This window comes from Ursus arctos, unplaced genomic scaffold (assembly GCF_023065955.2).
Source record: "Ursus arctos isolate Adak ecotype North America unplaced genomic scaffold, UrsArc2.0 scaffold_5, whole genome shotgun sequence".
Classification (NCBI taxonomy): Eukaryota; Metazoa; Chordata; class Mammalia; order Carnivora; family Ursidae; genus Ursus; species Ursus arctos.
Window position 1 is genome coordinate 14,016,712 of NW_026623067.1, and position 27,617 is coordinate 14,044,328.

At 53.3% G+C, this 27,617-nt stretch overlaps 1 protein-coding gene across 1 annotated transcript in view; it reads left to right on the plus strand.

The window, feature by feature from the left end:
- The window catches only part of ADAMTS2 (ADAM metallopeptidase with thrombospondin type 1 motif 2), a 224,622-nt gene that overhangs the window by 6,914 nt on the left and 190,091 nt on the right, over nt 1-27,617 (plus strand). The window lies entirely within an intron of this gene.

The following is a 27,617-nucleotide window of genomic DNA, read 5'->3' on the forward strand; positions in this document are numbered from 1 at the left end:
GCGGAGGTTCAGAGAGGCCCAAGGGCTTCTGCTTTGTGGGCTGGGGGCTGCTAGGCACCTACTCTGTCCAGTTTTTTTTTTTAAAGACTTTATTTATTATTTTAGAGAGAGAGCTTGAGTGGGGGTGGGGGAGGGGCAGAGGGAGGGAATCCCAAGCAGACTCTGCGCTGAGTGCAGAGCCAACACCGCTCGACCCCAGGACCCTGAGATCACGACCTGAGCTGAAATTAAGATTCGGAGGCTTAACCGACTGAGACACCCAGGCCCCCCTGTCCAGTCTTTATAGACATTAAGAATCACGAAGGTCTACAGAGAGAAATCATTTGCTGGCTAACAGACCAAGATGAGTTGAATTTTTCCTCACAAGGCTTCTGCTTTCGAGGCCACACATTGGGCTCCAGCTGGCTCAGGTGCTAGAGCAAGGCAGGCAGGTGGGGCAGGCTCGGGCTACAGGGCTGGGGGAGAGGGTGCCTAGGACTTGCAGCCATCCCTTGTAGGGTTTCCTACCCCTCACCCTGCCTTGACACTGCCTGGAGGGCAGCGAGAGGATCTCAGGAACGCCAAAGGGGCTGTGGGATATTCCAAGGTCCCTGGGTCTTGGGGCTCCTCAGGTCAGAAGAGCAGAGGTACCAGCTTGGCCCCTGCTCTTGGCAATCTACACAGGGTAGTCTTAGCCTCCTCATGGCTTATTACTCTCCCTGTTGTTTAAGACTCATTCAGTTTAAGTGACGGAAAGCCGGCTTACAAGGCATGAAATAAATAAGGGATGTCATGGGCCCAATTATCCTTGGGGTCCTGAGGAGTTCAGGCATGGCTGGATCCAGGGGTTCAGGGCTTGTTTCAGCACATGTTCTCTGCCTTTCAGCTTTGCCACTCTCTGTGTTTGTCTCAACATGGCCTTCCCCATGTGGGGGGAACACTAGCATCTCCTGGCTTAACTTGCCTTCCATGGTAGCAATCAGAAATGGAGAGCACTCCTTTCTGGATGGTTCCTGCTAGCATCCTGAAGAGGGCTGTGATGGGCCCTGTTTGGGTTACAGGCCCCTCTTTGAACCAATCGTTGTGATGTAGGCCTGGCCTGAGTCTCTTGCTCACCTTTGTGGAGGAAAATGAGGGTCAGATCCCCAAACTCTGGAATGGATTGGTGTTTTATATAAAAGCAAGAGGAAGGTGAATGTGCTGGGCAGATGAAAACAGTTGCCACCACGCTCCACCTGGACTCCGGGTCCCCGTGTCCAGATCTCTTCCTGGACTCCAGACTTGCCTGCCCAGCTGCCTCCAGGGCTCCCTTCCTGGGTGACCCCATGCTTCTGAAATGGAATGCAGTCTCCACTCTCCTCCAGACCCCACCCTTTCTTGGGTGGGAATCCCAGGATCACCCCTCTCTTCCCTCTCTGTGACCCACATCCGGCCAGCCACCATCCTAGATGTCTCTGGACTTTATCCCCATTCCCATCTCTCCACCATGCCCCCCAAGCCCTGTCTTTTGCACCTGTGATCCTCAGCTGCTGCTAATTGGTCACTCCCCAGCAACTCTTTCTACACATAACAGCCACACTGATTTTCAAAAACTGTGTATTAAATCATGTCACTCCTTTGCTTGAGATCTTTCAATGATTCTTATTGCCCTTAAAAAAAAATCCAAACCCACCACCCTGGCATTCAAGGCCACCTATGACCCGGTCCAGTGGCCTCCAGTTTCGTCTGTCACCGTGTCCCCCTCCTGCCTATGCCCCATCACACTGAGCTTTTAGTTCTCCCAACATAGGATACCCCCAGCTCAGGACCTTTGCATAGGCTGTGCCCTTGCCTGGACCACTCTTATCCCTTCATCTTTACCTGGCTCACTCTGTAGGCCTCCGCTAAATGGCATTTCATCCAGGAAGCCATCCTAGAAATTCTCATGCCAGGTTGCACCCTGTACTTCTTGGTAACTTGTACCATGGGTAACGTGTACCCAGCTATGTTTGCAGGGCCCAGCTCTGACCAGGCAGAGCTCAGCTGGGAGCTGTGAAATGAGAGTTTCCAGGAAGTGGGGGCCAAAAGCTTATTTATGGAAGCTTTGGGGACTTGCTCCTGAGACCCAGTGTCTCCAGTACCCATAGCTGTCCTGTCTCTCCTCATCTGCTCTCTTGCCAATCCCAGAATGCCTGCACTCACTGGGGAAGGCCGCCTTGGAGAATGGCTGAAAGCTCTGTCTCCTTTCCTATAGGAAAGTACTTGCGCACAACGTGGTTTTATAGTTTTCCTGCCCCTACTTTGGGGTGCATGAAACTTGAGGTCAAAACCCTTGATCTAAATCCAACCAAGTAGGAGAGGGAAGACCCCCCCCGCCCAGTTCTGTATGGGGAAGGGTTGTGTGGGGGTGAGGCGACATTGGGCTGGGCTCTGACAAGTCATCTTGTGACCCTGGGCAAATCCTCCCACCATTGGCCTCAGTTTGTCTAGGTGGAAACTGGAGGCTGGACTTAACCGTTTCTGGGACCCTTCCAGGGCAACTGCAGGTGGCTTAGGGCCGATGGGGATCAGACTCAAGTGAGGGACAGGGTTGGAGGAGGGAGAGGTGGGGACCCCCACAAGCCCAAGCCCCACTTCCCTTGAGAGATCGTTGCTCCCCCGGGAGTGTGGGCTCCTTGCTGCTGAACCCGCCACTGTTTCTTCAGAGAAACTGTGTTTCTGAGTCTACTGATATCATTTGTGCAGTGTGAAGACCCTGTGTGGGCCCTAAGGTCCCCTGACAGGGCCTCCAGAGGCAGGTGTGGAAGTGTTGGGAGGTGTGTTGGCAGCAGGATCATCAAATGGGCTAGGGCTCCCTGCCGGCAAGGGCTGGGGCACTTGCTAAAATCCAGCATGACATCATCACCGCCACCCCATGCCCCCTTCCAAGGTATCCACAAACTTCTGGCTGGCCTCCTCACCACTTCTCACTGGGAGTGATTTGGTGGAAGGGAAGGAGCTTCCTAGGGGCTCTTGCCTGCCTGGGCAGGGTAGGGACGTGCACTGACCTGTGGCTGCCATGATGGAGGCTGACTGGTCAGGGGTTTGTGCTCAAGGGGGCAGAGTAGCAGCCCGTGACCCTGCCCCACCACCCCATTTGCCTCGTGGTGGCCCCTCGGAATGGTGTAGGTGTATCAGTGGTCTGAAACCGACTCATCTGTCTTCCACCTAGAGTCGTTAAAATCACAGACGGCCAGTGGGTAGTTGCCAGGGGCTGGGGGGAAGAGGGGAATGGGGCGTTACTATTAAAGGTTACAGAGTTTCAGTTTTACAAGAAAAAAAGAGTTCTGGTGATGGTCGCGCCATTCCTAATGTATTTAATAGCACTGAACGACGCTAGAAGTGGTTAAGATGGTAAATTTTACGTTATGTGTATTTTAACACATAAATAAAGGGCCTCTGAGGACTCATGGGATTCGGTAGGTGGTTCAGGCGTGGAGTGGTGCCCCTTGAACCCCGCTCGTCCAGTTTTCCTCCCCTGTGGGACTCTGCGGCTGTCCCCACACCCCTCACGCCCCCAGAGACAGCCTGGTGGGAAAAGGAAGCTATTTTTGGGGAGCTTCCCGCCTCGGTCTTGAGCTTCACTCTGATTGGCCGGGATTAGGTCACAGGACTTTTCCATAGCCAATCACTGTGGCCCAGGAATGCCGCGCGCTGATTGGCTCTGGCCCGAGTCACATGCTCCAGCCGTGGCCTAGGAGAGTTGAGCGAGAGCGCCAGGAGCGGGACTACCGCGGTGGCAGAGTCGCTGCCCGCCAACTTCGTCACTCCTCTGCCGGCTGCGGGCCCTGGTGCCCGCGCTGCCCCTCAAGAAAAGGCCGTCTACACCCGCTCCTTGCTCTGCCGCGTGTACCCAGTCCCCGCAGTCGTCCTGTGAACTAGCCACTGCGGTGCCCCTTCCACAGATGAGGAAACCGAGGCTCGGTGAGTTACTGGGATCTGTGGGCTCTCCCGGTGTGGGATCGCTTCTCTCCACGGACTCCTCTAGGGAAAGGCAGAGTGGAGCCCAGCTCGGCCCCTCATGAAGGGCCAGCACAGTCAGTCACCGATCTCTGAGCCTGAGCCCAGGAAGGCCAGCTCTTCCCGAGTCACGCCTTGTCACCTTGCCACCCCGTACACAGACTCCACTGCGTGGTCGTGTGCGTTTCTGGCACTGGTTGTGGAGTGTAACCGTGCTGCCCGTTCCCCTGTTGGCAGGCTTCAGGCTCTTTCTGCCCCATGGCCAGCCGGGGCTGCCCATCCCCTTGTGCCCCCAGCGCTTGGTGAGTGCGGAGTGATGCCAGGGGGCCACTGGGAGATGGAGAAGGCCGGATCCTCATCTAGGCCTGCTGTGAGGACCATAGTGCCATGGCCAGGGTGAGCAGTCATGGAGGAACTCATCCGCCCTGAGCCACAGGGACACCCCATCATGGCCTGGTGTGCCCACCTAGCATTCAGGCTGGCTTTGCTGTGTGGTGGCCTGAGCTGTGGCCTGGGCCTTCCCACTCTGGTCCCTGAGATCCATTGCATGTGAGGCCCTTCCTGGGACCCTCGGTTCATACTAGCAGGCAGGCTACCTCCTGCTAGTTACCCTCACTGCCCTCCCCTGCTTGGGCAGCGTTGAGGAACATATGTGCATGTTTGTGCGCCTTTGCATGGGAATGTATGTGTGTTTGTGGAAAGGTGTGCTTGCGTGTGCATGTGCATGCATATCTGTATGAGTGTGACATGAATATGTGCCCACATGCGAATGTGTGTCTATGCTTGTGACTTTATGCATTGGAGTGAGCATGTGTGTGAGTGTGCATGTGCGTGTCTGTAGGTTTACATGTGTGCCCATTTGAGTGAGCATGTGCATTTGAGTGTGAGTGTGTACATATGGTCGTGTATGTTCTTGGCAGGGGCTTCCTGCCGAGGAGGGGACTGAGGGGGGAGAGGTACTGAGAGGAGAGGAAGACCCTAGCCCTCTGAATCTCGGCACCACCTCAGGCTCCCTCCTCCCCCACTGGCAGGCGCTCTGGAATGGGAGGGCCCAGGTAGGAGCCTCTTGCTCTGCTGCTTATGTTTCATATTAAATGTCAACTGTCCACCGGGTCTGCGGTGCTGCCATTAATATGGAGAAGTTATTACAGAGCCTGGAGCTGGCTCCTCGGGCTCATCCATGAATTTCAATTACCTTGCACGTCTACTCTAGGCCTGTGGAGTGGTGCGCGCAGCTTCTGCTGGGAGGCAGAGGGAACTCTGCATCCAGAACCCAAGCCCAGACAGTGCAGAGGGGCTAGGCAGGCCCTGCACTGCCCCACCTTGCCCTGCAGGTTTCACGTGAGCACCGACTTGGTGTGGACTGGAGGCTTCTGTGTCACATGGTCGTCTCTGCCCTGCATAGCTGGGCAGCTTGGACAAGGGCTAAAATGCACAAAAACCTCTTTTCTTTGGCTTGCAAAGGGGAAGGAGGAACCTATCCACACTCACCTTACTGGGCATTGGAAGGATGGGTGCACATAACAGGTACTTAGCCCAGGCCTTTGGGAAATGCTGGCCATTTATGCATTTCATCAGATCTAAGGTACCATCAATTATAGGGCACATCAAGTGAGAGCAGACACTCTCCATTAAACTGCACCATGGCACCTTAACTACAGTCCTAAGAGGCGTAGGCACCAGCCTCCCTGCCTCTAGTTGCTCCAAATAGTGGGCCATTCCTCCCTTTTCACTTGCTTGGCTTACTTAGCGTGTGACTGCCTTCTTCGCTTCTGGGTGTCTTCCTCTCTTTGGTAAAGTATGGAGTTACAGTCCGAGGACATTCCTCGTTGACACCAAAGCTACCCACTGCGTTGTCTCTGTGCTTTTGTGCACACACCATAATTTTTTTGCCATCATGGTGTGACTTTTTGAAGACATTTTGGGTGGCAGGGATCTCAACACAGGAAGTGCTGACCCTACATGCAATTCAAGTAAGGGATGGCATATGAGCGACACGCCATGGTCGGGTTAGTGCGTGCCAGGCAATGCCACCACGTGGTTGCTGCCGGCTGCTGGTGGTGGTAAGACCCAGTGGTTTCATCCCGACTTAGAGGTGGTAGATGTGAAAAATGTGTGTCTAGAGTCCTGGATGTGCAGTTTTTCATTGTTGTTGTTGCTGTTATTACTATGTTACAAGTGATTTCAAGGCCCTGTCTGAGAGCTGCTGGCATGCAGTTCTCATACTGAGAAGTAGAGCAGCGACAGAGACTGGGCCGTTCATACCAGAGGGACTAGCCCTTGCTGGCCCTGTAAGAGGCGTATTCAAGGATTCATCTCCAAACCTGGCTATTTCTCCTTTGAAAGCAGGGTTTTGGGACCACACGGCAAATAAGGTGTATTTCTGTTTCATGCAAGGTTGGTCTAAGCGGCCAGTCTGATTGGGACAGAGCTTCTGAAAGTACGAGCAAAAGTGGCTCAAGAACTGTAAATATGAATATATGTGTGTTTTTAATGGATGATGCCATCTCCCATCAGTTGCAAATGAAATGTTGGGTTAACCAATATCACAGATCAATTCTATGTTTCTGTCACTCTGTTCTTCTGCCAGTACTAAACTGTGCTTATCACTAGAGCCTTAAGGCTGTGATATCTAAGAATTAGCTGCTAAAACAGTGACACTGTCCGCCATGGTAGCTGTGAGGCAGGTGATGCTAGCAACTACTTGAAATGTGGCTGGTCCGAAGTGAGAGGTGCCCGAGTGTAAAATACTCAGTATTCAAAGACTTGGTACCAAAAAAAGGAATAGAAAATATCTCATTGATAATCTCCAAGTATTGAGTATAGGTTGAAATGATAATATTTCGGATATACTGGATAAAGTAAGATATATTGCTGAAATTAATTTCACCTGTTTTTTTTTTTTTTTCCAACGTGGCTCCATGTGAAGTTCTCATTACATTTCTGTTGGACAGTGCTGCTTTGAGACATCTGGCTGGATACTTCCCGTTTCGCTGTTATTCTTTTGCAAAATTTTCTTGGCTGGTCACCTCTGTTTATTTCTTTCTATTGAATTTTAGAATTGTTTTGTCAGGTTAAAAACATCCCTTGTGAATGTGATTGACATTAAATTAAACTTAGAAACCAATTAAAGGAGGAATTGACATAATTTACAGTATTTACCAGGAACACGGTGTATTTTTCAATTGATTTAATTCTGCTTTGATGTTGTTCAGTAAAGTATTATACATTTTTAATACGGGTCACCCGTTGTTTTAAATCAGGGTCATTTCAAGGATTTTTTTTTTCCTTTTTGCTATTGTTTATGGAATCATTTCCGTCTATTGTTGGTGTACAGGAAGGCTATTGATTTTTATATAATTATCTTTTATCAAGCTGCTTGATTGAACTCATTAATTCTAATATATCTTTGTGGATTCCCCTGGGTTTTCTAGGTATACAGTTGTACTGTCTGTAAACGATGATAATTTCGGAGCCTCGTTTCCAATCTACACCATCTAGAACCTTCAGAGTAATGTTAAGTAACAGCAGCAGCTTTGTGCATCCGCGTCTGTGCCTGGCTCTGATGGGAACGCCCCTGGCATTTTTCTGCTTAATAAAATATAATGCTTGCTCGTGGACTAAGATGGATTTCGTGGGAAGGCAATATCCTCTGAATTCTAGTTTTCTGAGGTCCTATTTTTATCAGCAAAGGAGCTGAAATCTATACAAAATGTGTCTAACACCTCACACACCAACCCTACCCACCCCCGCCTCTGACCCCCAAAGCCAGGGGCGTTCTACAATTCCCAGGGGCTGTGTTTCCTGAGGACCTGGGACTTGGGGCTGCTGGCGGGTCCCCGGAGTTGCCTGCTTGCTGGTCCTGAAATGCAAGCCAGCCCCGTTTACAGCTGTCTGGCCCCCTCACAGGAAGCATCTGGGGAGCGCTGCTGAGGAAGGTGGAGGAGGCTGAACTGCCCAGCCGAGCAGGTGGCTTCCAGGAGAGCTGGAACCAGTTCTTAGAAAGCCTACGTGGGGGGGGGGGGGGTGGGGAATTGCCACCTTGACACACTGGGCTCTCCTTCTCTCAGTGGTGTCTCTCCCAACCTTCAGTTTTTCCAAGGCAAACCTCCTGAGTCTTACAGAAGACTTTACCCTCTTGCTCAGTGGTTGGTTCCTGCCCACACGCCCCCCCCCCCCCCAGGTCCCACTGGTACTTTTATTCCCACATGCTTCTAGAAGGTCTTTTCTCAAAGACTGTCGTTCCCTGTAGAGAAAAATCTGTGTCATGTTGTGTAGAGAATAAAATTGTTTTCCACTGTGTTGTCTATCTGTCTCCCCACAGATGGGCATGGGATTTGGGCAGCTTTGAACAATGCCTGTGTCGAGGCCCCAGCCTCAGAAATTCTAATTTATCGGATGTGGGTAGGACTTGGGGGTCTGTGTTTTTCAAGAGCTACACAGGAGAGTCTTATGCACAGCCAGTGGGCACCCACTGACTTAGAGGAAGGTCAGGAGGCATGAGGTCGGACAGAACCAGGTTTGGGGGGCTGACTCTCCAGTTGGCTCGCCTGTGACCGTCAGTTTCCTCAGTGGCCATGCCACCTGTCTTGGAGGGCTTGTGTCTTTGAGGGAGTGAAGGGGCACAAGCCCGTTGTCCTCCGTCCAAAGGGTTTGGGATGCAAACTCCTTGGGAGGGTTGGGGTGGAAGGAGATGATGTCCAAGAGGGACAGCTAGGCCTCCAGGTGGCCTGGGACCATGGAAGCTGCCACTGAGGTGTCAGCTCCTAACCCTCTCTGCCCTCCGGTCTTTCCTCTGGAAATACAAAGTTTGTCAGATGGAGGCTGAGGTTGACTGTCCATGCAGTGGGTGGGTAGAACTCACTTGATACTGGGTACTAATCCTGCAGGCCCTGTTGGGCAGGGGCGGGGGCAGTGGCACTGTTTGCTGTGGTACCCCTCAGTGCCCCCCAGCCAGACCCCGGGCCTTGTGAATCTCCCAACCCTCTTGACTCCATTCCGCCCTCAGCTCCTTAGCTCCGTTGGCTGACCACTGGCCACTGGTGTGAGCTCACTAGCCTTGAGCTGAGATCTGGGCCTCTCAGGCGTTTGGGTGTGTCCTAGCCCTGAGTAGCTGGTTTGAAACCTGCACACAGAGTGAGGAGAGGTCCCAGGCCAGGGCTCAGCACAGCTGACAGAGGGAAGGCCTGTTTCCTGAGCAGCCCCCAGGCAGTAGAGCAGGGTCCTGGCTCAGAGGCCAGAAACCCTTCCGTCCTTTTATTTCCTGGGCATGCCTTCCTTCTCTTGTCTCTCTTCCCTCCCTCCCCACCCTGCCAAGCCCTCTTCTCTCCTCCCTCCCTTCTACCCCCTCCTTTCTCTCCCTCCTCCCTTCCCTTCCTTTCCCCTCTCCTCTATGTCTCCCCTTCTTTCCCAAAGTGAGCTCCCCACTTGGTCAACCAGGAGTTGTGGGTGACCCTTGCTTGGTGGTGGGCTCTTTATCACTGGCCACACACTCTGACCCAGGCTGTGCCTGCACATTCCTATTCACACATCACCGCCCATGACACTGGGAATGGGATCTCTTCCCCTTGTACTGGGAGGAAGGTGGGGCTCAGAGAGGGGGAGTAACCTAGCCCAGGTCACACAGAGCCCATAGCCTGGGCTCCTGCTCCTGCAGCTGGAACTCCAGAGGAAACCTCTGCTGTCCTGAGGTACACATCACCCCACCCCCAACTCACACAGCAGGGTTCATTACTGCAGGAGGCAGGGGAGTCCCTCCTTCTCTCCTTGGAGGCCAAGCTCTTGTGCATGTTGGCAGATAAGGTTAAGGCTGAGCCCCTACCCTGTCAGAGTAGCCCCCACTTCAGATAGGGCGGCCTGGCCTTCAAGTGCCGTTTTTCCTGTTGGGGTGCCCAGCACTTGTGGGCTGTGTCCTTACTGGGCAAGCTGGTCGGACCAGGCTGTGCTCTGACCCAAGACTGCCTTGGAAGGTTGTGTAGGCGGTGTCCTGCATGAGGGCTCCTGGGGTGCACGGGGGTGCAGGAGGCCAACCTCTGCTCAGGGTCTGGGAGTGGATGGAGCGGAGGGTGCAGGGTAGCCAAAGCTGTGTGGAGGACAGTGGCCACTGGAGGGGTGTGAAGGTGGTGCCAGGCATGTGTCCCACCATCAAGGCCACCAGAGTCTGTGGATGCATTCATCTCCCTTTCTCCCTGCGTACATGCACCCTTTGTGAGCGGGGGCAGGTTTATACCCATAGTGTTGCCTTTCTTATTGTTACCTTACCGACTTCTGAGTTCTGGTCAACTCTGCCAGGCCTCTGCTGTTAATTCCTTCTGTTTATTCAGGTTGTAGAAAATAGTCTTTCAGAGAAGTGCTCTGTGGCATATATTTTGATTTTTAAATATTTAACTCCTTTAATTCAAGTGAAGTGTGTTTCCTATACTTTGTGAGGTATGGGTTTTAAGTACTTATTTTTTCTCAGTTGCCACTCTGTGTCCCGGTGCCATTCATTTCTGAATTCGCCCCTTTCCTTGTGCCTTTGGGATGTGCACTCCCTCGTCTGCAAAGCTCGTGGAAGTGCTCTGGCTTATTTCTGGCCTCTGTTCTATTTTGTACCTGCAGGAAGCCCTTTGTTGCTTAATGATACGTCCTAATATCTGATAGGGCAGGTATCACAACCGTGACTTTAAAAAAATGTTTTGATCATTTTTGTCCATTTTCCAAATAGTTTTGGGATTTGTTTGCTTATGATCTTAAACAGTATCCTAAGAGGATCTTTGTTTTGGATGATATCACATGCTTATAATAGTGTCCAGCACACAGCAGGTCTCAGCAAATCTTTGTTGAACAGGTGAATGGCATTTTCATGATGTTTCATTTTCTCAGGGCAATAAGAAGAACATTGATTCACATCTTTTAAAATCTATTCCCAGTAGGTTTATTACTACGGGTCTTAGAATTTTATCACCATTGTGAACGGGATCTTTTAGATCCTATTTTATAGTAGGTTATTATGGATAACTAGGAACATTTTTAGACCTAGTGGACTGGATGAGCATTTTTTTACTAAGGGTACCTGGGACATACTTGTTGCCGATTAATGATATTCTCCGAGTTGGGATGCTTTCCTTCCCAAAGAGCAAACAGAGCTACAGTCAGCATGTTGGTACAAATTAAATACGCATTTGCGCAACTGCAGCTAAACACTTGACAACCACAGTTGACCCGGGAACCCAAGCCCCACCTGGTCCTCCTCATTTGCATCCAGTGACTCCCTTCCTCGTGCGCAACAGCAAAATCAGTCTTCCGTTATCACAGTGGCACGAGTGCAAAACACGGATAATCATGAAAAAAAGCCTTGTAAAATCTCCCCATGGGATGTTTCCCAGGTTTGCCTTCCAGATATGCAAATTTCTATACTTATTTCGCATCTAGGCATTTTAATGAACTTCCGTATTATTTTTTTCCTTTTTTTTGGTGAATTTCTTTGGGGGGGAGGATTTTCTAAGAAGTGTACAATTATCTCCTGCCATTCATATTTTTGTGTCTTCTTTTTCAATATTTATTCCTTTTATGTCTTCTTATGTTGGTGAGAGTGTAAAAATTGAATTTTAGTAATTTTGCATGGGAGCTAAACCATGTTTTCAGGGCGGCTGGCTGGCTGCTGTCTAGGGGTGACAAGAACCAGGTCCTCCTTTTCGTTCTGGGAATGCTGCTGGCGGGCACGTCTTGGCATAAGTGGACCCTGTATCTTCACTTACCCGTGGGGGAGCAGCTTTTCTTTTCCTGGTCTGTTGTGTCAAGTGAGCACAGGACATGGATGTGTGTTGTGGGGGATAAGTGGCCATGACCGGTGCCCCCTCCCACCACCCCGTTAGATCAAGGAGCTCTTCTCGGCCCTGTGGCCTGTTACTGCTCCCCTGCAGCCCCGGGGAGCGGTGTACCCAGGGCAGGATTATTTGCAGGGCTGGCAGGAAAATGTTTGCCTTTGAAAGACTGTCCTGGGTTTCAGCTGGGGATGTGGTTCAGTACAACACTGTCAGGGGAAGGCTGGCGGGTAGATCCAACGTGAAACTCCACATGAATTTGGACTTCGACGCCCCATTTGAGTCCCCACCTTGCCCCTTACCAATGAAATATTTCTGCACTTCAGTGTTCTCATTGTGCAGGGCAGAGTTTGCAAACCGGTGGGCTGTGTGCCATGTCCACCCACAGATGAGTTTTGTTTGGCCTTCCCAGTGTTTGACAAATCTCTCACAAAGCTCCAGATTTTCAGTTTCTCTTGAGAACCTGGGAGAGCGCCTAGGCCTGTACTACGTGGGCTAGGGACGAGTGGGACCGAGCCTCCAGAGGGACGCCACAGCTTTGGGCTCCCTGAGCGCCCACTGTGGCCACCGCCTTGCCCTCCTCCCTGGCTTTCCTGCCCTGCATGGTTCCTGCGTCGGCAGCAGAGACTTTCTCTTACGTTGAGGTGAATCCTGCAGGGGCTCTGGAGCCGGTCGTTTCTCCCCCATCCCTTCCTCTCTCCCTCCTTCTCAGGGTGTCAGTTTATCATCGTCTCTGACCAGGTCCTGTGCGCTGAAGTCAGACGTGGTCCCACTCCAGCAAGTGTGTTTCTGGCTCCTTCTCTCGCTCACCGAGACTCCTATCTCTCATCTGTGAGAGGTAAACGTTGACGGCAGTAACCACTGTAGTGGGTGATTAGGAGGATTACAGGAAGTAAGGCCCGTGGCCGTGGCCCGCACTTAGTAGCTAGTGGCCCTTGTTGCTACGAGGTAATATTTTCCTTATGGCGCTGCTACAAGGAACCAAAGTACGGAAGTATTGGAGACACATGGAGTGCAGCGTAGATATTAATCAGCTTGGAGTACTCTGTGGGCTGGGCTCGCACTGGGGGTGAGGAGTGGGCGGTAGGCAGGGTCCCACGTCCCATAACCCGCCTGGGACTTGTTGCCAGATGAGGCCATGACTGTTCAGAAATGGAATTCCTGGGTCAGAATAAGGAGAACAGATGTTTACGGGACGAGGCCAAGAGCCGCTGACATCACCCAGAGCCCGTCAGGACACAGGCTGAGGCTGACGGTCCTCCATCCTTTCCTGTCGATGCAGTGTTCCTGGGGCAGCTGCCAGGGCTGGAGGGTGGGCACACGCACACATGCACGCATATGCACGTGCGGTTTCTTCCACCAAATCCTTTCCACCTGAACACAATTAGCCAGGATGTGGAAAAGAGTTCCAGCCTGGAAGGAGAGAAGAGAGTCTAGTTGGCAGGCAGGCCTCGATGGTGAGTGGACCCTGAAAGATGGAGGAACGGCCCTTGAGGGTGGAGCTGCTGGCCAGGGAAGGAGGAGCACGTGTCCCTTCCTCCCAACATCCCCAGAAGTGGAGAGCCTGTCTCCTAATTTCTTCTTGGGCCCTGAATCTAGAGGCTGCTGGGGCCTTGCTCCTGTCCTTTCATGCACACCTGTGCACTGGTACCTGCCGTCCTGTCCCTTGCGGAAGGCCATCTCCAGGCCCAGACTCCTGCCACTGCAAGTGATAGATAACCCAGTGCAAACCGGCTCAGGCCAAAAGGGGATGCTCGGGCCTGTCTCAGCTCCGCCTCCTTTCTCCTTGGCCTGCCCTCAGCAGGCTCTCCTCAGGGGGAGTTGTAGGCTCACGGGCACCAACTCCCACCCCAGAAAGACCTTTCTTTGCCCTGGGCTTGCCGCAAGCGTCCTGAGGCTGGTTCTCATCCTTTCAGGCTGGGTCACGTGCTTTGGTGGAATCACGGTGGCCCAGACAGAGCGCAGGGAGCTGGCTTCGATTGGCCAGGCCTGGTCACATGACCAGTGGTTCCAGGGGGCAGAGTCTATGGTATGAAGCCTCGAGACCTGGGTGCCAGCGGGAAACCAGGCCACTGTTGTTGGGGGAGCAGTGGGTGCCCACTGCCTTCTCTGTGTCCTGGACCTCTGTCCACCTCTTCTCTGCTCTTGCCTCCTGTTTTTCCCATTTGGATTAGCCCGGCTGTGTCCTCCCCCTCAGTGCTTCTAGTGGCTCTCCCTCACCCACTGGGTAAAGCATGGGCCCAGAGAAACCAGCATTCAAGAGCTATCATGACCAGTGAGCACTTCCAGATTATTCTGTCCACCTTAAATTCCTCTCTTTCATCCTATGGGCCTAGGACAGGAGCTCTCAAAGATCATGCATTCCCATCAATAGTTAGCTGTGCCCACGTTGAAAAGAGCCCTTGTTGCAGGACAGGAGGGGACCGGTTATCTTGGCTGCTGTTGAACCTAAAAAATCATCTAAGGGTGTGAGGGATGAGTCAGGAGTGTGACCGGGCAAGGAAGCTGGGGCCCTGTGTGTCCACCTCGGGTTGCATTAGCGAGCTGACAGAGCAGCAGAGCCAATGACCTTTGGGCCTTTGTCTGAAGTGCAGGGAGCCCCACATGCCCGGCTGACTGCTTACCATCTGTGTTGAAGGTGACCCTCCCTGCGTGGCAGGTGACAGAGCTGCGTCCAAGCCTCTGTTTGCTGGCGTGCTGGGTTAGAACTTCATTCCTTTTTATGGACAAATGATAGTCCATTGTATGGATATAATACAGTTTTTTTTTGAAGGTTTTATTTATTTATTTGACAGAGAGAGAGTGTGCACGCACAAGCAGGGAGAGTGCTGGAGGGAGAGGGAGAAGCAGGCTCCCCACTGAGCAGGGAGCCCAATGCAGGACTTAATCCCAGGACCCTGGGATCATGACCTGAGCCGAAGGCAGATGCTTAAACCGACTGAGCCACCCAGGCGCCACTCCACAGTTGTTGGTTTTTTTTTTTTTTTTTTTTTTTTTTAAAGATTATTAGAGAGAGAGAGAGAGAGAGAGAGAGAGGGAGTGAGCATGAGTTGGAGGAGTGGCAGAGGGAGAGAATCTCAAGCAGATTTCCTGCCAAGTGTGGAGGCTGATGTGGGGCTCGATCTCACGATCCTGAGATCATGACCCAAGAATCAGATGCTTAACCAACTGAGCCACCCAGGCGCCCCTGAATATGACACAGTTTTAAAAAATCCATTTATTAGTTGATGGACGTTTGGGTTGTTTCCACCTTTTGGCTCTTACGAATAACGCCACTATGAACATTTGTGTACAAGTGTTTCATTGGCTTTTCAATTAATGTGTGAAATAACAAGACCCATCAGCACGTGTCATAACCTCTGTCATGTGAGTCGTGCTGAGTGTACCTCGCCAGTGACAGTGGGAGATGCACATCCCCAGCCCGTCTGTCGTGACGGGCACAGGTGCCGCTAACGGTGGTGGGCTTGCTGCCTCCTTCCAGAGTGGCCGGGAATGCCCGCCCTCAGCTGTGAGTGAGAATGGAGTGTTCTCTCCCAGCTGTTGGAGTGGGGCTGAAGAGCCCTCCAGGGAGCTCCCTGAGGGCAGTGACAGGTCCCCGCTGTGGCTGCCCTGTGTATGGCACCCACTGTGGTGGCCCCAAGAGACCCTGGTGAGTGCTGTGGCTCGTGGCAGGACGAGGTGTCCAGATCAAGGTGCTGGCTGTCCTGGTCTGCTCTTGGCCCCCTGTGAGGGGTGATGTCCTGCTGCCTTCTCCTCCCCAGAGTGTTCTCTGTGTCTGTAGCTTGGGAGTCGTCTAGCTGGAGGCTAGGGGGGTGTCTGATAGGAAACCCATCCTCCCCCATTGTCTTCCCTCCTGCCAGGCTGTTTTCCTTCAGAGCTGCTTAGGGGGGAACAGAGCCAAAGGCCTGTCAGCAGGGGACCGCGGACGGATTTTACGTCAGACACACACGGCCGGCTCTCCACCACCAGCTGCGTCGGTGCTCGCCTCTGGAGGGCACTGGGCCCCTGTCACTTCCTGTGCAGCCCCTGCCAGCTGTGGGGCTGGGAGGGTTCCTTGCCTGTGTGGAGGCCGTGGGTCCTGGCTCCAGGGCACTCAGCCCGTGGAGGCTCTGCCTCCTTCCTGTCCTTGTCTACAGGCAGGACCAGGTCCTGGGAGATGCCTTGCCAGGCGCCCTTCCTCGGGGCCACCTGCAGTTGAGGGTCATACTCCAGCTTGTGTATGAGAGCCCCGTTGTCTCCTTGGCACTCGTCCTCAGGCCTCGCGGGACGGAGCCGTGGCCTCTGTGGCCCTCCCGTCTGCCACGCTTGGGTTACTGCGCCTCCTGGCCAGGCGCTACCTGCCTATGGAGCTGCCAAGGTCCCCATCCGGTGCCCTCCCAGAGGGGCCTCCTATCCTGCTTCTTGTGTTCTGAGGCAGCCAGAGGCTTCCCTGACTCCGTGGCTGTCAGCGCCCTTGCTGAGCCATCTAGAATTGGCTCCTGGCCTCTTCGTGTCTCCTGGGTGTCTTCTGTGGCAATGCAGCTCTATTTTCGGGCCTGCGGGAGCACCCGGGATTGCTTCAGGGGTTGCCCTGAATCGAGGGGGTGAATCACAGCCTGTAGTGAGGACCTGAGTGACAGAAGGAGAACAGGGCCTTGGGTGCACTCCTGTGTGACCTTGGGCAGTTTTCTTCACTTCTTGGAGCCTCCTGGGCCTCAGCCCTGCGGCTGTGGGTGAGGACCAATCCGAGGAAGGAATGGGTAGGGGGCCATCTCAGATCCTCTCCCTGCCTGTGCTGGGTCCCTCAGATTCTGGAATTTCCGGCACCAGCAGGCCTGGGATGGTTTACAATGGTTTATGATGTTTTGTTCTGTCTTCAATCCGAGAGTGCCGAAGCATTGAATTAAACAGAATGCATAAATAAACCAAAGGAAGAAAATTGAAATCCCATGTAATCTCATCAACATTTTAGGGTGTGTCTTTCACATATACGCACATGGGGACAAGCATACTTATGAAGAGGGACCGTATTGTACATTCTCCGACCTGCTTTTATTTACTATGTGTATAAAACAGACATTTTAATGGATCATTTAATACCCTACCTTAACGTCTCAGACCAGAGGTGGCATATTCTACTCAGGAAACGTGAAGAGGCCGGGAGGGGAGCTTGGGACACTCTGGGCCTGGGGGGTGAGGGAGAGGCCAAGGAGGAACACCCCCAGACCTCTGACTCGGGGTTGGTGGGTAGGAGGGAGGGTGGAGGCATGCTGGCTCGGAAACCATCGCTGGGGCAGTTTCCCGGGGAGGAGGCCTGAGGCAGTTGGGAGTGCAGGTCGTGTGTACAGGAGCAAGGGCTGGCTGGAGCTCCAGTGGGGGGCTCTCTGCCAAGGGCTGTAGGTGCCATGTGCCCAGGGAGGGTGGGCACCGAAGGAAGAGGGTGGCAGGAGCAGAGAATGGTGCTCCTTGGTCCCCCACCACATAGGGCACGTGTGGAGGAGGTGGTGCAGACCTGAGCAGGGGCCGCTCTGTGAGGGAGAGTCAAGAGGCTCATTAAAGTGGGAGACTGCATGGGGTCCGACATGAAGGAGGGGGCTTTGCAGATGTCAGGGCCAGGGACCTGGGGAGTGGGTGGCTGGCCTCTGAGAGGTGAGAGAATAGAGGGTGCATCACGGGGACAAGTGCTGTACTAGGGGGAGGTGTCCAGTCAAAGAGGATTTTTCCTCTTGGGAAGACTTGAGTATACAGTGAACCCTTGGGCAACGTGGGAGGTAGGGGCACCAACCCCCTGCACAGCTGAAAATCCATTTATAACTTCGACTCTCCCAAGACATAACTACTGAGAACCCACTGTTGACCAGAAGGCTTACTGATAACATAAACAGTTGATTAACACGTATTTTGTATATGTATTATATACTGCATCCATATAATAAAGATAGCTAGAGAAAAAGATGTTATTAAGAAAATTCGTAAGAGGACACCAGGGTGGCTCAGTCTGTCAAGCATCTGCCTTTAGCTCAGGTCGTGATCCCAGGGTCCTGGGATCGAGTCCTGCGTTGGGCTCCTTGCTCAGTGGGGAGCCTGCTTTTCCTGCTGCCTGCCGCTTCCCCAGCTTGTGCTCTCTCTCTGTCAAATAAATAAATAAAAATGTTAATAAAAAAGAGAATTAACAAGAGAAAAATCCACATATAAGTGGACCCATGCAGTTCAGTCTCATGCTGTTCCACAGTCAACTATACGTGTGTGCATGAAGTATTTACACGTGCACATATGTATATGTATGTTTGAACACTTACACGTGCACATATGTATATGTATGTTTGAACACTGCCCCTTTGCACAGAGGGTTTTAGGTGGCTCGAGTGTGTTCATACACTGAGGACAAGGATGTAGGAGAGAGGGAAAGTTTGAAGAGATGGGAGAGAAAGAATGTATTAGTCAGGAGTTATTCTGCAAGGGTCAGTAATCCAAATGAAACTGGCTTAAGCAAAAAAGAATTGATTGGTTAATAAATCTAAAAAAAACCCCAAGCCCCAATATCTGGGGCTACTAGCTTCAGGTATGGCTGGATTCAGGTGCTTAAGTAAATTTTCAGTCTCTCTTTCATTTCTACTGTCCTCTGTGTTGATTTCACTCATGCTCTTCACATGAAGAAGAAAAATGACCAGGCAGCTGTCATCTCTCATTCTCATAGTTGAACACCCCCAGGGGAAATAACCTTAGGGAAACAACTTTTCTTTCCTCATAGTTCTAGCAACGGTTTCTGGATTTAATCTGATGGACTAGCTTGTGTTAAGTCCTTGTCCCCGAGCTGTGTTCATGTGGTTGGGTTGGCTTGGCCATGTGTCCCCCTTTCCCCTCATCTGATCTGAGGGTAGGAGGGTAGCTTTTGAGGAATGCAAGGGCCATGTTATCAGTCCCCAGGTCCCTGAGGAAGAGGCGGGGCAAAGATTGGGAGCCCTGGGTGGCTGGAGGAGTGGGCTGCTGCTCCACAGGGTAGGAGAGAGAAGGATGTGGAGGCAGACATGGGGCAGGAGTGGGTTTTCTCCCCTCTCCCAGGAGTTTGGCCAGGTCTGGAAGGAGAGCATTAGTCTCCAGGAGGTTGATGGAGCAACTACCGGCTGCCCTGGGAACCCTCAGGCCTAGCAACAGGAGTGGCCTGAATGCAGAAAAGCAGGCGCTGGGGCCAGGCAGAGCACTCCTTCTGCCTCAGGAGCCAGAGAGCAGGCGTTATCAGGGCTATGAGAGGTACGGCACAGTGAGTAGGAGCGTGCAGGCCAGTGGGGACTCAGGTGAGGTGCTGGGGAGCCAGGCATGATGACCCCTCTGCCCAGGAGGAGCTCCTGGGGGAGAATCCAGCCTGCAGACGTGCTTTGTGTGGCCTCTGGGTGAGAATGGGGTCACAGCCCTCCCTTGGCAGACAGCGGGTTGTTCCTTTAGACTGGATGGATGTAGGCAGGGTGGGGTGGGGGAGACAGAAATAAACATCATTTCAGGGGCGCCTGGGTGGCACAGCGGTTAAACGTCTGCCTTCGGCTCAGGGCGTGATCCCGGCGTTACGAGATCGAGCCCCACATCAGGCTCTTCTGCTATGAGCCTGCTTCTTTCTCTCCCACTCCCCCTGCTTGTGTTCCCTCTCTCGCTGTCTGTCTCTATCTCTGTCAAATAAATAAATAAAATCTTTAAAAAAAAAAAAAAAGAAATAAACATCATTTCAGATGGTGGTAAGAACTACGCAAGTAAGTAAGCAGGTAATGGGGGCAAGCTAACAGGGTGAGTGAGTGCCTGTGTGATGTATGTGTGTGCATGGGTGTGCATGTGCATGCATGTGTGTGAATAATGTACACGTGTGCACTTGTGTATACACGTGCAATGGATGTGTGTCCATGTGGTGTGCGTGAGTCCACATGTGAGCCGCACGCAGGTGTGTGTGATGCACACGTGTGCCGTGCATATGTGATACATGCGTGATAGACACAGGCGCACATGTACATGTGAATGCACATATGGGGTGTGTGTGTGTGTGTGTTGAGGGCATATCTACTGGCCACATACAGTCATAATTGAGAACAACCTAGAAATGGGCCCAGCCCCATTTCCACCCTGAGAACAATCTTTCAGAAGACCTCCCTCATGGCTGGAGGAAAACAGAAGAGAAGTAACATGCAGGGGGTAAGCAGAGTCAGCGTGGCGAGTGATCCCCCTTTCCCCAAGTGCATGGTGCAGAGGCCTTTCCTGCCCAGTGGCTAGCTCTGTCCATGACCCGGGCCTGCTGCTTTGGGTTGGGGTCTGGCCTTCCTGGATGGCCCTTCAGGCCTCCTCCTCCACAGGAGACCAGAGCTCAGTCTCAGGGCCTAAGAAAGTAACAGCAGTGTCCCCAACCCCCCGCTGGAAGTTGCCCTGGGAGGCTCAGCTCCACCGTGAGCCAGGGGGATCTTGGTGCTGCCCTCGACCTGGTTCCTGGGCAGGGGCTCTTCTCTGCCCCATGGGGACCAGTGCCGGCGACTGGGCTCTTACCCTTAAGATTTCAAAAGGAGGAGACCCAGTGTTTGCTGGAGCACCTACTGTGCGCCCTTGGTTTCTTCCCACCTCCCAACCTTGCTGAGAAAGGGCTTGACGCTGCTGTGGCAGGCATGTTCTCCACAAAGGGTCTGCAGGGCTGCTGTGGCCGGCGCAGGGCTGCTGTGGCCGGCGCAGGCCCGTCTGCTCCTCGTCTGCCGCCCGCTCGGCTCTTCTCCCCATCCGCCTCTGCTCCCTCTCCCGGCTTGAGTCTCATGCTGTTTTAATGAGGGCTTGGCCTCCTGTGCGTGGCGGCTCAGCAGCAGTGCATTTAATTAATAATCTCACATTGCAGTTCTTCCGAGTAAACGCTGCCATTTTATTCCTCACTAATTGGAAGAGGCTAGTTAAGCTCTGAGATGAATGGCCCTTTCTGTCAGAGTGGCTGTGCTGGGCCAGGCGCTGTGAGCCCTGGGGTGGGGCACTGTGCTGGAAGGGCAGACGGCTGGCCTGCCCCACCTGCTGGGTCCAGGGAGGGCCCTCTAGCTCGTGGCCAGGGCAGCCATCTGGCCCAGGATAAGCCTGCCCCCTTGACCTGGGGAGGGCTTGCAGATGAGCAGGACGTGGACTCCCCGTTACCCACTCTTTGGGTCCCGACTCTGAGCCAGCCATGGGCAAGGCGCCCTGGGACCTCAGAGGGCCTCCGTATGGGTACCAGAACCTTCCCTGGGCCCAGTCTGCCCCTGCTTCCCCACTCTCTATGGCCCAGCCATATGTGAACTTTCCCTGTGATTCTTGGGACATGCATGCTATTGAACGCCAACAGCATTCCTGGTAAGTCCTCAGTGTGTGTGTCCAGCCTGCACACCCAGTGGTCTTTGATGGCAGCAGAGTTCTTGGCTCAGGTCCAGGGCAGGAGATCCAGTTCCCTTCCCTCAGTTGGGCTGAAGGAATTTCTGTGGCCTCCCCTCTGGTTGGCAGTAGGGCGACGTGAGAACGGCGGGGAGGGACGCATGCTCAGCACCTCTCTGTGCAGAGGGTTCACTGCTGACTGGTGTCTCGGCCTCCCTGGACATCCACGTGTTTGCGTGTCTCTGTGCATAGCTCTGCTCTGGGTTTCTGGGGCCTTCCTGCTTTTTCCCTGTTGTGTTGGTGACAGAAATTGGGGTCAGAGGGGCAGCACCCGAGCAGGCTGGCCACACAGTGTGATATTGCACTGTGATATCACCTGTTCTGCCAGCTGAGCCAGTCTTTGGGGACGATGATGGCTCTCGTTAGAACCCAAGCCCCAATTAATGAAGAATTACCAGAAACCATCAGGAGGAAAGAAACCAAGGTGCTGGGGGAAGGGGCTGCTAGGAGGAGCTGGCGTTGAGGGTGTCGGCTGCAGATGGGCTCCAGGGCCTGCAGGTGGCCTCCGTGTGGAGGGCTGAGCCAGCAGGATCCCAGAAGCCACAGGGCTGGGGCTCTGCCTTCGTCCTTGCATTCCTGTGCCCTGTGTTGCCAAGAGTTAGCTGGAATTTCTTTCCTCCTGGCTTGGTGTTTTCCATCTTTCCTTCTCGCCTTCCTTTCCTCCTTTCCCCTACTCTCCCTTCTTTCTCTTTCCTTCCTTTCTCCCCACTCTGTCTTCTGGTGACATTTCTCCATCCTTTCTCTGCCCAGGCCCTGTGGACACACTGAGGAGGCAGGCAAGCCTGAGCCCAGCCCCGTTCTTCTGGAGTACATGGTTTCCTGGAAAGACACACCAGGAGGGTCTGAAATGCCATCCCGGGGAGTGAGGGGATGTTCTGTGGGGTGGGGAGCCCCCAAGGGACCTAGGCAGGAGCCTGACATGCCCACAGTGGTGTGAGCCCCCCAGTGCTGTGGCTGGGGCACCTCACGGGGGACCCCCACCCCAGCTATTTAAGTGCCCCCCCCAAGGTGCTGCCCTGCTGGGTGGCTGGGTCTCATTTGCTCTGGTATGGCCTCAGCTGGTGCCCACCACCTGAGGGGACTCAGCTGCTTGGCACTGCTCTGGCCTCAGGGAATGTGCCATCTCTTCCCCCAGGTGAGATCTTTCTCTTGAATTCTTTGCAAATATTACTTCTTGGTGCTCTTGTCTCTTGTCTGCCTCGCTTGGTGCACGCTCCTGATCCTGGAGTTGGATGTCTGTCTGGAGCTTTCCTCTGCAGTGATCTGCTCCTTTTCTCTGGCAGCTGTCAGAACTTTTCTTTGTCTCTGATGTTCTTGGGCTTCACTATAATGTGTCTAGGTATGGGTTTGTTTTTTTTTCCTAGATATGTCCTCATCACCTCTCTGTGAATCCATTTACAATGAAATCTTCCCTCTAGTTTTGGCAAATGCATGACCATTATTTCTTCAAATATTTCTTCTTCCCCCACCCCAGGTTCATCCGTATCACCTGACCATTCTCTCACACCTTCACTCTCTTGGTTCCTAAGCCTCCAGCGTGAGAGCTCTGACTGGATCTCAGCTTCTCAGGGGGTCTCTTGCCTCATCTGTTCTGCCATTCAGTTCAGCGAGTGGGTTCTTTTTCTAGGCACAAACATGTGTCCTAAAGCGTTCTCCGTTGTAGCTGCTCCTTCCTGCTCCACCTCGTTAATGTTGCTCCTCATCTCTTTGGGAATACTTATCGTGTTTATTTCAGTTCTCCCTCATCTGTGATGGGCCGTTTGGGCTTTCTTTCACAGGGCAGGCACCTCTGACATGAGCTCTTATTCCCCGTAGAGTTCAGTGACTGTGGTCGGTGATGTGGGGGTGGGCTCATACCCCTGCTGGTGAGCGGGACAGGGGAAATGGGGAGGAAAGTCCTGGAGCTGGCTTTCCTTCCACCTCTGTGTGCACCTACTAACTCCAGCTTCTGTTTTGCAACCCATGATCCTGGCTCCCTGCGTTAATGATGGTGGGAAATGAGTGTGCGTTGGAGACGTCCCCACTTCACTGACAGCAGTGCAGTAGGCCAACCCCAGGACCTTGACACAACCCTCACACAGTGATCTGGTCTTGGTGCATTCTAGAATGTGGGGTATGTAGTCTTGTGCATGGTTGCCTTTGGTGTGTGTCTTAGGAAGAGCTTTCTGGGGTAGGGTAGAGGCTGTGCTAGACAGGGAGGGCCTGAGTCAGGGGCAGCCGAAGAGAGAGATGTGTGAGGCCTGTTCCCAGGCAGGAGAGGTGGTCAGGGGAAGGATGGTAAGAGATAACTGGGAAGTGGAAAGGCTGAGGCTTGAGGACGTGAGTGGGAGGGAGGAGGAATCCGGGACAACCTCCAGCAGGCTCCTGGCTTGAATGACTGGGAGGAGGGCACGTGGCTGACTGTGATTAGGCTCCAAGGGAGGGGAGGGGCGGGGTAGAGAGGAAGAGGAGAGATCTCGGCAGGGTCAGGAGGGACTGAGGCTCCTCCCATAATGAGGGGGTGTCCCTGTGTCCCCATGGCTCTTGGACGGTCTAGGTGCAGGGAGGTGTGGGGACCCTTCCCCATCAGGTAGAGAGTTTGCTGGCATGAAGGCTAAGGCAGGACACTACCTGGGTGCACAGATGCCCTGAGGGCTGGGTGGAAGAGGGCTGCTCTCCAGAGTCAGGGGGTTGGGTTCTGGCTGGGGGGTCAGCCCCGATGGGCTCTGTGACAGGCAGTCATGGTGGCCTCTGCACGCCTCATTTCCCTCATCTATAAAATGGGGGCATAGTCCAGCGGGGACATGGCAGTGTGCGTGCTGAGGAGAGGAGGCATGTGGCTGGGGGGTTGGGCGGCTGCAGAGGGGTGAGCAGGCAGTAGGGCTTGTGAGCCCTGGGGGATCTGAGTAGAGCCTGGGGGATTTACTCCTCTTGTTTCAAAAGGAAAGGGGAAAACAGTGTTTGTTCCGCCACGATGGGAGAGGGGGAGGAGCCCCGTCCTTGCCCAGCTCCCTGCACCCCCCTTCCACCCCGCCACACTCACTTAGCTCAGAGTTGGCTCCTGCCCAGCTCTGAGTGAGACGTGGCAGCCAGGAGGCTGAGGCCCAGCCAAGCCCCAGATGGCTGGCGAGAGGTGCTTCCCGAGAGCCGAGCGAGACAAGGACAGGGGCCGACCTGGTGGGGAGGGGACAGGAAGGGGCCGGGAGCCCGGGAGGTGCCAGCCCTGGCCCTGGCACAGCCCTGCCTGCTCTGAAGCTGCACCTCATTAGAAGCTTCCAAGTGGACGCAGGAGCACAGTGCTCGGAGCCTGAGCCACGGGTGGCCGTGTGCACGCGAGGGTGCAGGGGGCCCCCATCGGGTTCTGGTCGAGAACCTCTGTGCCCCGACCTGACACCCTGGCTCCCCCGCTGGCTCTGTGTGAGTACGTACAGGGGTATGAGCGTGTGCATGTGTGGATATGAATGGATGTGAGGATATATGCAAGTATGAGAATGCATTGTGAGTGTGCAAGACCATGCGAGCATGTGCGTGTCTGTGTGTGAGTGCACGTGTGATTGCAGGTGTGGGTGTGTCCATGTGATGCACCCAAGCAGTGTGAGTGTGCATGTGAGTGTATGTGTGTACAGGTGTGTGCATTTGTGTATACAGGAGCGTGCGTATAGGCGAGCGTGTGTGAGTGCATGTGTGGGTGTGAGTGTATGAATGAGGGCATGCTTATGAGTGTGTACGGGTACGTAGGTGTGCATGCGTGTGTGCGTGGATATGAGTATGTGTGTGCACATGTCTGCCTTCCTCACAGGCCATTCCTGAGAAAGGAGCTCTGGCAGGCACTGCTCTGTGTTTAGGTATGATGGTAGTGCTGTTGGGGCGTCACATTTCCACGTTGTCTGTTGACTTCCTGCTAGAGGAGGATCTAGCTCACTGGCAGGCCCGCTGCCCCTCCCCCATTCTTCCCGAGTAGTTCTGTCACCACTTTAGCCCACATCATGGTTCCCTGTTTTGTCAGTTTCCTGTGGCGGATGGAACAGATCACCCCAAATTTACTGTCTTCACTCACAGAAGTGTATTCTCTCCCACTTCTGGGGGTAGAAATCAAGATGTCTGCAGGGCCGTGCTCCCTCCTGAGGCTCCAGGGAGCTTCTGGTGGCCCCTAACATCCCTTGGCTTGTGGCCGTCTGCCTTGCACCTGTCTCAGGGTCAGAGGTCAGCCCCTTCCTTGTGCCTGTGCCGATGGTGTGGCCTTCTCTGTGCATCTGGCTGATTTCCGCCTGCCTCCGTCTGTAGGGAATTGGCCGTGTGATTGCGCTTGGGCCACACTCTGGCAATTCAGGATTGCTTCCTATCTCAAGATCCTTAGCTTAATCACATCGACTTAGTTGTGTCCCCCCCCCCCCACCATGTGGTGACATTCACAGGTTCCAGGGATTAGGACCCGGGGGCAGGGTATCTTTGGAGGCCATTTTTTAGCCAACCACACCCTGTGGACCTTTAATACCATATTTGCACCTTGGCTGCTGTTTCCGTCAGCCCAGGGCAGTGGGGTCTGGAGACCTCCCTTAGTGCGCTTGGGCTGCCGGTGCCCCACCCCGTCTCTCCTTCCCGTGTCCCTCATCTTTACCTTCTGCCCTGTGTGGCAAGGTGTCCATTCACATTCTTCGTTGTGGCGGGGCTGTTGCCAACAGGTTTATGTTTCTCTGATTCTCTGCGTGCTGCTCACAGCTGGCTGACCGTGGCCAGTCACTGGGCCTTACTGGCGCCTGCCCTGCAGGGAGCTGAGAGCGGGGAGAGAGCCCTCAGGAGGGGCTGGGCTTACACTGGGCTCTGGACAGCTCAGAGCCAGGCCCTTCCAGAGGAGTGCCGGTCAGAGGCCAGCTCGTCCTGGGCCGGGGTGGCCGGGCCCTGAGTGGAGAGGGGGCATGGCTTTCCTGCTTGGAGGGGTTGGAGCAAACATCTGTTGCACATACACATCTTTCCCTTATATAATCTGGTTTGGAGAGTGGTTTGGAAAGATGGTTTCCTGTTGTCGTTGAGATGGTCGAGGGCAGGCCCTGGTCCTGCCCTCAGGGATTCCTTGGCCTCACCCTGAGGTGGAATAGAGGGGGTGAAGGCCCTGAGCAGTGAGCTAGCCAGCAGGTGGGTGGCAGCAGGTGGAGGTAGCCTGTGCGCCGGGGGGTGGACAGCCTGTCCTGGACAAAGGTCCCCTGACCCCACAGTGTGGCTGTGGTGTGGAGCCCCGCTTCTCCAGGGCTTCCCAGCCCTTTTGCCAGGCCAAGATGTTCCTCCCATTTTATAGCTGAGGCTCAGTGAGCACGATGAGTTTCACTGTCCAGGCCACACACCTGACAAGGCAGGAGTTGGTTCAGCAACCTAGGCTCCTCTTGGGACCTCCACTAACCTTCAGGGCACCCTGGAGGGTCTAGAGCAGGGCATCTCATACTTATTTTAAATTAATTTTTTGAAAAAATAAAATTGTGTATATTTAAGGTGTATAATATAATGATCTGATCAACTAATGCATAGCGAAATGATTACTATGGTGTCCATCAACAGATGAAGAATTGTGTATATATGTATATATGTGTGTATATATATATACACATATATACACACACACAGAACATATATGTATATATATATATATATATACACAACAGGATATTATTCGATCTTTAAAAAAAGGAAGAGAGGTGCCTGGGTGGCTTAGTTGGTTAAGCATCAGACTCTTTTTATTTTTTTTAATTCATTTATTTGAGAGAGAGAGTGAGCACACCAGCAGTGGGGAGGGGCAGAGGGAGAGGGAGAAGCAGGCTCCCCACTGAGCAGGGAACCTGATGTGGGACCCAAACCCAGGACCCCGCAATCATGACGCTCAGCCAGCTGAACCACCCAGGCGACCCACATCCAACTCTTAATTTTGGCTCGGGTCATGATCTCAGGGTCTTGAGATTGAGCCCCGAGTTGGGCTGTGTGCTGAGCATAGAGGTTGCTTAAGATTCTCTCTCTCCCTTTGCCTTTCCCCACCCTCGTTCATGAGCATGTGCTCTTTCTCTCTCTCTCTCTCTCTCAAAAAAAAAAAAAATAATAACAATAAAGGATGAGATCCTGGCATTTGTGACAATGTGGATGAACCTGGAGGATGTTATGCTAAGTGAAATAAGCCAGACACGGAAAGATAAATACTGCATGATCTCATTGATATGTGGAGTCTAAAAAGGCCGAGTACAGAGAAGCAGAGAATGGTGGTTGCCAGGGGCAGGGGTGGAAGGGGAGAGGGGGAGATTCTGGTCAGAGGTACAAAGTTTACAGTTCTGTAGGGTGAGATCTAACGGGCATCGTGCACATTATAGTTAACGATACTGTATCGGATAATGGAAACTGGCTGCTCTCACCACACACACACACACACACACACACACACACACGCACACACAGAGGTAACTACTCGCAGACTTTAATGAGCATCAAATCATCTGGGAACTTACA